Source organism: Xyrauchen texanus, chromosome 11 (assembly GCF_025860055.1).
Source record: "Xyrauchen texanus isolate HMW12.3.18 chromosome 11, RBS_HiC_50CHRs, whole genome shotgun sequence".
NCBI lineage: Eukaryota > Metazoa > Chordata > Actinopteri > Cypriniformes > Catostomidae > Xyrauchen > Xyrauchen texanus.
In genome coordinates this window covers 11,568,730-11,581,801 of record NC_068286.1, presented here as the reverse complement: position 1 = coordinate 11,581,801, position 13,072 = coordinate 11,568,730, and the positions used below count along the sequence as shown (strand labels likewise).

The window sequence follows — 13,072 nt, the reverse complement described above, 5'->3', positions numbered from 1 at the left end:
CAATAAATTGGACATTCACACCAGAAAAACCTAAAACAAAATAAACAGTGGAGTAATTGTTGTTCTGAAGGCAATGTTTTTAAAATGAATTAGATCAGTGATTCCTGAGGTAGCCTTGTGTTTCTCTGAAATGACATCAAAATAATTATCTGAAAAAACATGATCTGAAAGAACATTACAGAACCGCAATGAGCAGTCACCTAAACTCTGAATGGTAAACTGATATGGTGTCATCCTGTATGTTTTTGTCAGGACAAACAAGCCTTTATACCACACATGTTCAGAAGAGTCAGATTGAAAGACATCACGTCCTCTGCAACCTCCCCCTTTAGCTTGTTTTCTGTAGCTCTCCATTTGAATCTCTCTTTTACCAACCCTCATTTTGCCCTCTGTATCTCTTTCTCCCTTTCTATTTTTGTCTTTTTATATAAGTCTTCTGGCACTGTCACAATTTCTCTCGGTTTATAGCTACTGGCTCACTGCTCCACGTCATTGTTTTCAAACAGCACGCCAATGTGAAGGCAGGTCTAACCCTGCATGTGTGCAGAAAGATGATGACTTTCTTACAGAGCAGCTGTGGCCCATTTGCCATGACAATCATGTTTCTGGATTTCTGCTCAACTGCTGCTTTTTGTTGGGGTCATACTAATTGAAATTAACCGCATCTGCTCTTAGCAACACAGTGGATGTCTTTCATATTCTACCCTCTAAATTGTTTATTAATCCCATTTTATTTTCTATGTCGTAATGTCTTTTTGTCTGTTATGACAGTGCTTATCGTCAATGTTGTTGTAGATTTTGATTTGTTTTTAATTGTTTTATTAGAAAGGCATTAAGTGTATTATCACTAGAACACAAGGGTGCAAATGATTAGTGTTCATAGTTGACTTTAAATTTGAGGATAATTATTTTAGCTATCAAATAGTAATTTTCTTGTAATCAGTTTCTTGTAAAAGTTGTTGATGCATTGTTGCAGTTCAGCTAATGAGGCAACTGTCTTGATTATGAAGTGCCCTGAAGTAGCAATGGCAGACAGAATTGTTGAAACTTTGACGTCATTAGTTTTGCAATTTTGTTTTGTGCCACTAGTACACACTTTACCTTATCATCTGTGCTATTCCAAGTTATTCCAAAGGGAAAAAAAAGAACAGATTTGTTATTTCATCTGAAATGACTTTCCGTTTTGGCTGATGTCACGAAGACTGAGCGGGCTATTGGTTAATGTTAACCAAATGCCAAATAGCTATTTAGACATTGTTATAGGCTGCTATTGTAAGGAATACTGTCCTTCTACAAAAGCTTATATAAGCTTATAACAAAAAAAGGTTTTGGTGATAAATGCAAATAATGATATATTTAAGAAAGAAGCATTACCAATTAGATATTTCAGGATGCTTTTGAGGGTGAACTTCACCCTGAGATATTTGAGGATGCAAGTAGTCCTTCACAGTTGACCGCAAACACATATATATCTCTCTTTCTTTTTCCTCGTTGAATATTGTGTTTCACTCTGAAATCTGGCCCATTGTAAAAGAAATGAATGCCATTTTCATAATGACTTTATATGACTTTTCTGATTTGTAGCTAGCATATATGCTACCCTATAACATGGGGCTAAGTAAACAGGGCCTGTTCCTGGGCAGGGACGCTTTTTCAGTGCCTATGGAAAAAGTTTTCTGTTATCCCCATATAGCATTATAATTCAGTTGCATATGCTATCACGTTTTCGGGACTGATGCACCAAGAGACAGATATCACAGTGAAATTGGAAACAGTCTGTTGACTTCCCCCAGTGGCCAAAGCGGTAACTGTTGTTGGGCATACATGGGCGTGTGTGAGCTCCATCTTCAGGATGAAATGTCCATGGAGGGGTGCCAAAAGCGTGTTGTGAGTGCATATTTTATAAACTGTACCCCCAACCAAAACCCCATACCTAAACTTAAACAATCATGGAGTAAAATTGTAATGTTAATGGGAAAAATGCAACCTCAGAATCGTGCTTGTCACTGATTTTGCAAACACTATTACTTCTTGGTCTCAATGAGGGATCCTAGGTCTCCTAACACTGCTGACATGGCACGCTTACAGACGCACACATTGGAGCCGATGTAAAATGTCTGATAGGAGATGCCGCTTGTTGGTGAGTCGGCATAATGTGGCCAATCCATTTTTATTATGTTGCAAGCGAACCCTCACATAATAATTTTAGGCCTTAACCGTTAAGCCATTAGTCATGTTTATGCAATATTGTCCCTTCTTGGTTACATAAGCCACTTAATGTTGTTGAATATTTGTGCAACAAGAGAGCAGGCATGTAACTCGATTCTTTTTTTCTTTTAATTATACAAATGTTCAATCATTGTATGCCTAGAGTAATTGAATATGAATTATTAAACAAAAACTTGAAAGCAACAGTGCCGAAATCCATCATAACGTAAGTTAGAAACATTTTGATTATTTATGTCCACTCTAAATTATTGCATACAGTGAAAACTTTTGTTATGTCATGTTGCATGTGAGTGAATCATTAATTGCCTTGGAGAAGGGCAGTGGTGGTGGTGGTGGTGAGGGTGTGTTCCTGTGTGTCTCGAGGACCTCATTGACCATGGAATGTCACACAGGGCTGAGAAGCTCTGTGATGAAGCTTAAGCTATTGTGTGATGTTCAAGGTGCGGTTTTGTCTCATACTGTACATAACAATTAGTCCATGCCTCCTGAAATATGACACTGCTTGTCCTACTATCTCTTTGTTTAGAGCTGTGTGTTTGCGTATTTAGGTATGTTTTTGTGTACGTGTGTCCATGTGTTGCCTTTGTGATCAACTTAGCAAATCCCAAATTCCCTTGAGGAGAGAACGTCACTTTATAAAATTGTCACCGTAATATTTCTTAGAGGTGCACTTCCATAAAGTTTTACACTGACCTAAAGAAATAAATAGTACTGAGATACAGTATATTTAAAATGATATACACGTGGTATCACATACTCTTTAAGCGTGGTTACCTCTCATGGAGGTCAAGGTTTGGTTAATTAGCATGGCCCAGTTAGCATCTGGTGGTAGATGCCTTGACTACATAATCTGCATCTAAAGAGCATCTTTCTTCTTTGACAACCATCCAAATGTTGGCATGTATTTAAAAAAACATAATTTTTTCGCAAGGAACGTATTAATCACAACCATTTCATTATGTTATCGGAGTTGTTTTACCAGTGCCCATTTTTTTTATGTTTACATTTTTTTTTGAAGGGCTCTTGAAAGCGTAAAATGGACACTGTAAGCCAAAGCAGTGCAAAAATGAAACTGCAGCGTACATACCGGCAGTACTTTTGTTGTGTGAAAGGGCTAGGGGTGACCAGACATCCCGATAAAACCAGAATAGTCCAGACTTTATGAGCCATGTCCCGTGTCCCCACAGTTACATTTTTGTCCTCGATTTATTTATCATTCGGTATACACCGATCCGATACCTGGATCGGTATTGGCTCCGATACTGAAGCTTTTAGATGGATCGGGTATTGGTCTGATGAGCCTGGTCCAAATCCGATACTGTGTGTTAGTCATGTTTGTTACTGTCAAGCTCAAAAAATTACATAAAAGAACCATAAAAACACAATTAAAGTAGTTCATATGACTTGTGCATTTTATTCAAAGCCAATTGAAGACGTGCGGATAGATCTGTGAATCACAAAAGGCTGTGTTTAATAAGTAAATGTATAAAATGTATGCACAGCGTTGCTGATCGCTCCACGCACAGGATGCATGACATACACTCACCTAAAGGATTATTAGGAACACCTGTTCAATTTCTCATTAATGCAATTATCTAATCAACCAATCACATGGCAGTTGCTTCAATGCATTTAGGGGTGTGGTCCTGGTCAAGACAATCTCCTGAACTCCAAACTGAATGTCAGAATGGGAAAGAAAGGTGATTTAAGCAATTTTGAGCGTGGCATGGTTGTTGGTGCCAGACGGGCCGGTCTGCGTATTTCACAATCTGCTCAGTTACTGGGAGTTTCACGCACAACCATTTCTAGGGTTTACAAAGAATGGTGTGAAAAGGAAAAACATCCAGTATGCGGCAGTCCTGTGGGCGAAAATGCCTTGTTGATGCTAGAGGTCAGAGGAGAATGGGCCGACTGATTCAAGCTGATAGAAGAGCAACTTTGACTGAAATAACCATTCGTTACAACTGAGGTATGCAGCAAAGCATTTGTGAAGCCACAACACGCACAACCTTGAGGCGGATGGGCTACAACAGCAGAAGACCCCACCGGGTACCCATCCTCTGATGGCTACTTCTAGCAGGATAATGCACCATGTCACAAAGCTCGAATAATTTCAAATTGGTTTCTTGAACATGACAGTGAGTTCACTGTACTAAAATGGCCCCCACAGTCACCAGATCTCAACCCAGTAGAGCATCTTTGGGATGTGGTGGAACGGGAGCTTCGTGCCCTGGATGTGCATCCCACAAATCTCCATCAACTGCAAGATGCTATCCTATCAATATGGGCCAACATTTCTAAAGAATGCTTTCAGCACCTTGTTGAATCAATGCCACGTAGAATTAAGGCAGTTCTGAAGGCAAAAGGGGGTCAAACACAGTATTAGTATGGTGTTCCTAATAATCCTTTAGGTGAGTGTAAATGTTGTCATAATCCAGTCCGTGTGGCCTGACTCTGCTCCAGACAGATTTTTCCGGCTCCAGATTGATGAGTAACATGGGATTTACAGCTCAGGTGATTGGTTTAAAAACAGTTGTGTCCAGAACTGAGTGCCCATGAGCAAAGATGGCAGATTTCAAATCGTATACTCTCGGGGGGGTACTACACCTGCTGAGCAACTGCCATTGAGATAAATGGGAATGATTATTCATAGCTTTCTCCAGGTATTGCAGACCTCGTTGTCGGTAACTCAGATGTTAGGGGACAATTTTGGTTGGGCGATAAATTAAATCTAAATTAATCATGCGTGACACATATGCCTGGGAATCGCCTGCACATAGCAAATATTTCTACAATTGTATCTGTAACCAAAAAATGTTGTTTACATGTAATTTTGCATTCACACCAGAGGTTAGGCATCAATTAAAAGTCCACAGACATACCACTGTCATATTGGTAGTTAACATACAGTAGATGAATAACAGCCAGTGGAACGTAAAAAAAAATTGCAAGGCAACATGTACTCCATAGAAAGGCTTTCAGTGCACTCTCATTGTTTCACCAGATAATGATTCACCTCTTGTAGGCCTTTAGATGTGTCTGCTTAGTTAATTGTTGATTCCAAGTGATGCTTTTGTCAGTTATTATAATCATGAAAAATTCTGTGATTCAGACAAGACAGGCAGACCAATTAATGCACAATTAATGCAGTGTGTGTATTTGTGACGTTTGCCAATGAGGGTATTTTAGAGGGTAATGATCTTTTGTACCAGACAAAGGTCATGTGAAGGTTGGTGTAACGATGTTGCTGGCGCTGGCAATGACAAAGACGAGTGAAGAACCCAAGTTTAATTTTATTAACAAAAGTGAAATCCAAAAACCCTGTGGAACATGAACTAGACTTGACTTGACTAAAACCTGACTTGACATAAACTTGACTTGGCATAACAACGCAGCCAAACACAATACCTGACAAAGGACAATGGAAAACATGAGGACTTAAATACATGGACAAGAGTAAAACAATGAAGAGGGAACCAATGAACAGACAGAACTGAAAACAAGACAATAAACCAATGAATACAAGACACATGACCATGGAAGGAAACAGGAATCACATGACTAAGGAACACATGACATGAAACAGGAACTAGATTTTCAAAATAAAAGACATGGAAAACATGAACAAACATATCAAACATTACATATTCCCCCACTAGAGGCGGCTCCCGATGCCCCAAATCATGGACAAACACATTAAAAATGACATAATTTCCAAAGTTCTGCAGGGAGCTGGGGGGGGGGGGTCTTGAGGCGTGGCTTGGAATGGCATGGCGTGGCCTGGTGAGATAGGGCGTGGGGCATGGGACCAAGGCAGAGTCAATGGAAGGTGGAGCCCTGAGAGACTCGAGAGGTGGAGCCGTGGAAGTTGGGGCTGTGAGATACTTGAGGGGCGGAGCAATGGAAGGCGGAGCTGTGAGAGACTTGAAGGGCAACACCAGGGAAGTAGCCAAAGACTCGAAGGGCCAAAAGATGGCACTAGCTCAGCGACTATGATGAGGAACTCTCATCAACTGTTAATATGTACTTGCCAGTGGCTAATAACAGATGTTTTTTGGACGCATAGTGCAAAATTTACTTGCAAATGCGAGTGATTTACTCGCAATGTAGAGGGCTGCTTTAAACATTTATTACTGATATATTACTTACTTTAAGGAGATAAACACACTTTTGGAATGCCCAATTTCCATTGCGCTCCAATCCGGGTGTCGGAGGATGAATCTCAGTTGCCTCCGCATCTGAGACGTCAATCCACGCATCTTAATCGTGGCTTGTTAAGTGTGTTACCACAGAGATGTAGTGCATGTGGAGGCTCATGCTATTCTCCATGGCATCCACGCACAACTCACCACGTGCCCCACCGAGAGTGAGAACCACATTATATGGACCACGAGGAGGTTACCCCATGTGACTCTACCCTCCCTAGCAACCGGAGACCATGCTTCGGAGACCTGGCTGGAGTCACTCAGCACGCCCTGGATTCGAACTCGTGACTCCAGGGGTGGTAGTCAGCGTCAATACTCTCTGAGCTACCCAGTCCCCCTGATAAACAACACTCTTGATTATATATTAATATGATTACTCAAGTGTTTTATCCACTTTACTATACACATTAAAGGTGCATTCAGTAATTTGGAGCCAATTTAAAAGTTTTACAAATTAATTGTTTTTGTGAAGTTTGATCTGAAAGGTGTACACTCACATGAGAAATAAAGTGTTTTTGTTATACATGGTGCTGGTTACCCCCTTCAAAGTGTTTCGCCATGTTGAAATCACATGACCCAATTTGTTTCGTCGAAGAAGAAAATCCTCGCACTCATTGGCTGCCGTCTGTGTTGACACGCTTGGCTATGCTTATATAGCACCCAGTTTTTTTGTTTGGTAATGCGAAGAGTGAAAAGAACACAATGGAACATACTTATTTATCATGCTATAGCAGCGGAGGCAACGGGAGATCCAGTAGCTGTACTACTGAAGAAGCAAAGAATGGTCTGAAGCAAGAAGACAGAAAGACATCTGTAATGTTAAGGCATCTACATCTTCATTAGTTTGGTGCAAAGTAGCTTGGCACAGTGATTGTTGTGGATTTTGTGTCAACCATGATGTGGAGGGCGGGGCCGGGTAGTGATTCCACACACCCGGCCCCTAATCAGGCTAATTAGCCCTCGAGAGGAATAAAGGCCGACCGAAGAAGGCAGTGCGACAGAGAGAGAGAGATTTAAGGACAGCTGTCTGACACCTGTTTGTGTGTGTTTGTCTTTTTGGTTCAGTTTTATATTAAACTATTATTTATATTGTCAAGCCGGTTCTCGCATCCTCCTTTCCATTAAACTTTTACACTGGTTCCGAAACCCGCAAAGGAGCTTGATAATCTGAATAGGGGCTGGTTGTGCAGAATCACTACCTGGCCCCACACTCCACCGTGCCACACATGACTTTGGTTGCTTGGAAACAAAACAAGTTTGTAAAAAATTATGTTCATTTTACGCTTAGCAGTTCTCTAATTAAGGTAATAACTGTCTTAAGAAATAATGTGAAACGTAGACAGTGTCCAGAGATTATTGATACGAGGGACAATAAGTATCAGTCCTTAACTGTAGAAGCATGTTCACTTGATTTCTGATGTTTGTTTTTAGACAAAGCAATTATATTATACTAGTAATAATTAACTTTAGAAATAACCTCAAACTCCGACATTTTCCAGATGCAAATTATATTCCAAAGCTGATGGGGGCAGCAGAGACGATCATGCTGATCCACATCGATAGATGGCAGTACAACGTCTAACACCACTGTAACATTGGTACTTAAAGTACATGAAAAAGAGCAATGCTAATGCTAGCTATAGAACTACTGAATGCCCCTATAATGTTTGTATTATACTACACATGTCAATAAAACTTTTTGAAATGGGCATAAATTCACTGGGATTTACCTTGTACCTTTAGTGTCTTTTAGATCTGTTTAAACAAGTAATATGCTAAAAGGAACAAAGTGTTTGCACACTGATTTATTTCTCCTAAAATACTTTATCTGCTTACTCTTGCTTCTAATGTTTAGGTCTTTGTCAGGCAAAACAAATAAAAAATTCCTGCTAAAATGTCCATGGAAAGTGACAACAACTTGTGCATTTCTGTAACTGAGGTAAAAAATACAAAAATAGCATAAGAAAACAGCACCACACACACACTTTGGGAATCTCAAAACTGCAGCAATGATACAAAATACACAGAAGTTATGTATATTAATCAACACGTTACTGTAACTTCACTGGGAAAACTAAACTTATTAACACATTGCGATCGGCACACATGACTACTGTTTGATTAAAACATGACAAATACCGGTAATATAAAAGTTTCAACAACCTTACTAGAAAACTCATCCAAGCATTATAGCAGGAAAACAAGTTTACCAAACAATTAAAAATCCATTCGGAGAAGGATTTCTCGCCGCTGCTTAACAGTTGTTGCACTCACTTCCCGCTTCATGGACACTAGCATGACTCGTGACACAGCTGGAACTTCTTTCTGAGCTTGTGGACATGCCGTTAACACCCAAGGGCAAATGACTTATCCCTGCGATTTCACACCAAATCCATACTGTCAGCTCTAAATAAAAATCATTATTGTAGGCTTACCATAGTGAATCGTGGCAAGACAAGCACGAGTTTGAACATGGATCTTTTTTTATGTACTTACTCAATTAACGTTTGTTAATTGAAATGACAACAGCAACAAAAAACGTACTTAGTGCAGGTTTAAAAGGATAGTTCACCCCAAAATGAAAATTCTCATTATTTTCTCAGCCTCGTGCCATCCCAGATGTATGAATTTCTTTCATCTGCAGAACACAAATGAAGATTTTTTAGAATAAAATTTAATCTCTGTAGATCCTCACAATGCAAGTGAATAGTGACCAGGCCATTGAAGCTCCAAACAGCAGATAAAGGCAGCATAAAGGTAATCCATAAGACTCCAGTGGTTAAATCAGTGTGTTGTAAAGTGATCCAGTTGGTTTTGGGTGAGAACAGAACAAAATATAAAAGAAAATGTAATTGCCATTGCAGTCATCAGGCACAATCACGTGCTTCACAAATGCACAGAGTGCTAGCTGGCACCATTAACCTGTTTCATGTGACATCACTGTATGACCGCGTCGCCATGTTTGTGACCAAATTTCCATGTACCTTCAATGAGCTGCGCTGTGGGATGTGACAAAATCCTTCTTCAGGAGTTAAAAGCAGCTTTTACATTTACATAGATGGGATCATCACAGACGTTTTGTAATATTGTGACCAAATCAGGCCAGAAAACAACACAAAAACATTTGTAACATTTGAATGAGAGATGTTTACGGTGATGTGCTGGACTCGCCAGCGTATGGAGGTGAATCGTGGATAAAATATATTTAGATGTCTGCGAATGTCCAATTTGGCCAAATTTGTGCTGATTTCAGACCTGCATGGATTTTTGCTGGGACTTACGATGTATCAAAAGCAATTTTGGATGTTTTTTTTATTGATATAATTTCACTGGTGTTTTTTTTTTATTCACCGGCATTTTTTTCTCCCGTTGATGGTCACAAATATGACTACGAGGAAAAAGTGACATTACTGAAACAGGTCAACAGGAAATGTAATCAAGCTTGAAATCATGATCACCATGGAGACAGCAGTCAAGATGTACAGTGAAAAAGGAGTAAACATTTCATCCGTTCTCACCAAAACCGACTGGATCACTTCAGAAGACATTGATGTAACCATTGGAGCTTGATGGATTATGTTTATGCTGACTTGATCTGCTTTCTGGAGATTCAAAGACCTAACCACCATTCACCTGCATTGAATGGACCTACACAGCTGAGATACTGTTCTAAAATTCTTCATTTGTGTTCTGCAGAAGTCATACACATCTTAGATGTCATGAGGGTAAGTAAATTACGAGAGAATTTCATTTTTGGGTGAACAAGATCCTTTTTTAGTATTGGTTAAATAACAGATATTCTTCATAGCTCTTATCTCTACATACTGTAGCGAAGGCTCAGTTTAATAAATGCGATTTCAACAGATGAAGGGACCAACAGACAGACACTGATTGAGGTTTGGGATTGAAATGCTTGTTGGTGGGGGAGGGGTATGTGATTGGCACTGTGCTTAGAGCTACAATAACCACACTTGTGCTGCTCGTCAGGAGGAGAAAGAGGGAGATGCAGCAAACACACAGTGGCATTATTGTAATCAGTAAAAACACAGTTTGTCTATGCCATTACCCATTTTGTAGCTGTTTTGACAAACCATGAATGTCTGTCCACCAACCATCTGCGTGATACTCTTAATGTGGATTGTGAAAGTGGCTAAGTCCTCCATGGGGATAATCTTGTGTGAGAGAAAAGAAAAGAGAAGCTGTGCATTCGGTGCGTAAATGATGCATTGTATACCTATCTGATTGTTCTGGTGACTCAGCATGTAATTATGGGAAATGTAGTTTTATTGTACACACCGTTCACCTCAAAAACCAGCTAAAAGTGTCTTACTTTCAGGTAAGCCCTATATTGCTATTTTGCATTAACGGTACAAAAAATGCATACAAACTAAACTGTACAGTAAAAATTCTTACATTAATACCAATTTGCAACTTTGTAGAGCGGTATTTTGCGCTCAACTTGTAAATGCGATCATTCAAACATGACTTGAACTCAGCATGTAATTGGTGTCAAATAAACTCGAAACCAGTTGTATTGTTCAGCACTTCTTTAAGACCGATGAATTGACTAGTTGTTTAGGCAATGCGCTAACTAGTGAATTTTCAAAATATGTACTTTTTAGGGCTATCAATCGATTCAAATTTTTTATTGAATTAACTACATGAGATGCAATAATTTAATTTCATTAATCACAGTTAATCACATCAATGACACAGTTAATCACATCAATGAATGTTTATACCTGGTCTCATGTGGTCAGACGAGACACATCGCAGTACATGTTCTGATACATCTTAATCACCGGATGTGCGGCTGTTTCTCAGAAATATCAGATCGCTAGATGCCGCCACTGACCAATCAGAATTGAGGATTCCAGAGCGCCTTGTAATAATATTATTATATAATATATTATTTATATTAAATATAAATAATCACACTATATGAACACATTAAATCGACAGTTCTAGTACTCTTGCACATCCATATGCTGAATATAGTAATGATAATGATTAGGGCTTAATCTCTTCTTATGCTTTATGTCCTTCCATACAGTGTGATTACTGTTAGGTTCAGGACACTGCTATTGTGTTTGGATGCCAGAGATGTGAGCCTGCATTTGTGTGTGTTTTCTCGGTCAGGGGAGATTGGATTCATGCACTCGTTAATGGTTCTTTTGATTGGCCAGCTCCTCTGATGTGAATACTGCCATTGTCCACAGTGTGTGTTTTCTTTATTTAATAAAGGTTTAATCGTGGCCTGTATTTTTAGCTGTGGCTTATTTATCTGCTTTCTATCTCATTCACTCTCTCTCATATGGTAGTATTTAAAGGTCATTGGTTTTCTTTAATGTGCTCAAATAGTCATTTGTGCACTTTGACATAACACATTTTACAACTTTCACAGTTTAAGAACGCCATATAGACTCCATATAATGCATCATCTCTCTCTCTCTCTCTCTCTCTCTCTCTCTCTCTCTCTCTCTCTTGCTCTTTCTGACTCACTCACTCTTTAATAGCAGTGCTGCTTTGAATGTGGCTTAGCTGCTCTCTCTGTGTGTGGTTTGTTGTAGAATGCAATGCACAGCTAGGCGTTGCTTGTAAAAAATCATGAAACAGGGTTATACAGGTTTTTCTTAGATCAATTTTTTCTTTGCAACAATGGCAGTTTGGTTGAAATGAATGTTCCTCTGATCAAAAAATCATCCTCATCAACTATTTAGAGAAAATAAACTGTATAAATATTGATATGGGTTGCACAATTAATCCCAATTGTAATAAAATAGCATTATGAGTATGTGCGATTTGCTTTACTTTGACGTTTAATTAGATATTTTGATTGGTGCACATCTTAAATGTTACCGTTGTACTGTACTCTGCTTTGTGGCAGGCAGGTGGAGGGAGTGTGATGCTCTGGGAAATGTTCTGTTGGGATCCTTGGGTCCTGGCATTCATGTGGATGTTACTTTGACATGTACCACCTACTTAAAGATTGTTGCAGACTACATAAACCCCTTCATGGCAACAATATTCATATGAAAGAACTAAATATTAAATGATAAAAATGACAATAAAATGCAAAGTAATATCTTAAGTAATCAAAATACTTTTTGAATGTAACTATATTCTAATTACAAATAATTTAAATTGTAACTATAGTGGAATATAGTTACTTATAATTTGTATTTAAATACGTAATCCAGTTACATGTATTCTGTTACTCCCCAACCCTGTACCTATATCTCACCAGCCACTTTATTAGGTACACCTGTATGTCTACTTATTCATGCGACAGTCTAATCAGCCAATCGTGTTGCAGCAGTGTAATGTATAAAATCACGCAGATATGGGTCAGGAGCTTCTGTTATGTTCATAACAACTATCAGAATGGGGAAAAAAAAGGGGATCTCAGTGATTTAGACTGTGTCATGATTGTTGGTGCCAGACGGACTGGTTTGTGTATGTAACTACTGATCTCCTGGGATTTTCACACACAACAGTCTCTAGAGCATATAAAGAATGGTGCGAAAACAAAACTAAAAACAACCATTGAGTGGCAATTCTGTGGATGAAATCACCTTGTTGATGAAAGAGGTCAACTTAGAATCACCAGACTGGTTCGAGCTGACAGAATGGCTACG

General features: G+C 39.1%; 1 protein-coding gene across 1 annotated transcript in view; it reads left to right on the top strand.

Moving 5' to 3' along the window:
- The first annotated feature begins 10,592 nt into the window (after positions 1–10,592).
- Positions 10,593–13,072, top strand: part of evi5l (ecotropic viral integration site 5 like) — a 46,629-nt gene continuing 44,149 nt past the window's right edge. Inside the window, exon 1 of the mRNA XM_052138226.1 lies at positions 10,593–10,644. The gene's annotated coding sequence lies outside the window, so the exon portion shown is untranslated. The remainder of the gene's footprint in view (positions 10,645–13,072) is intronic.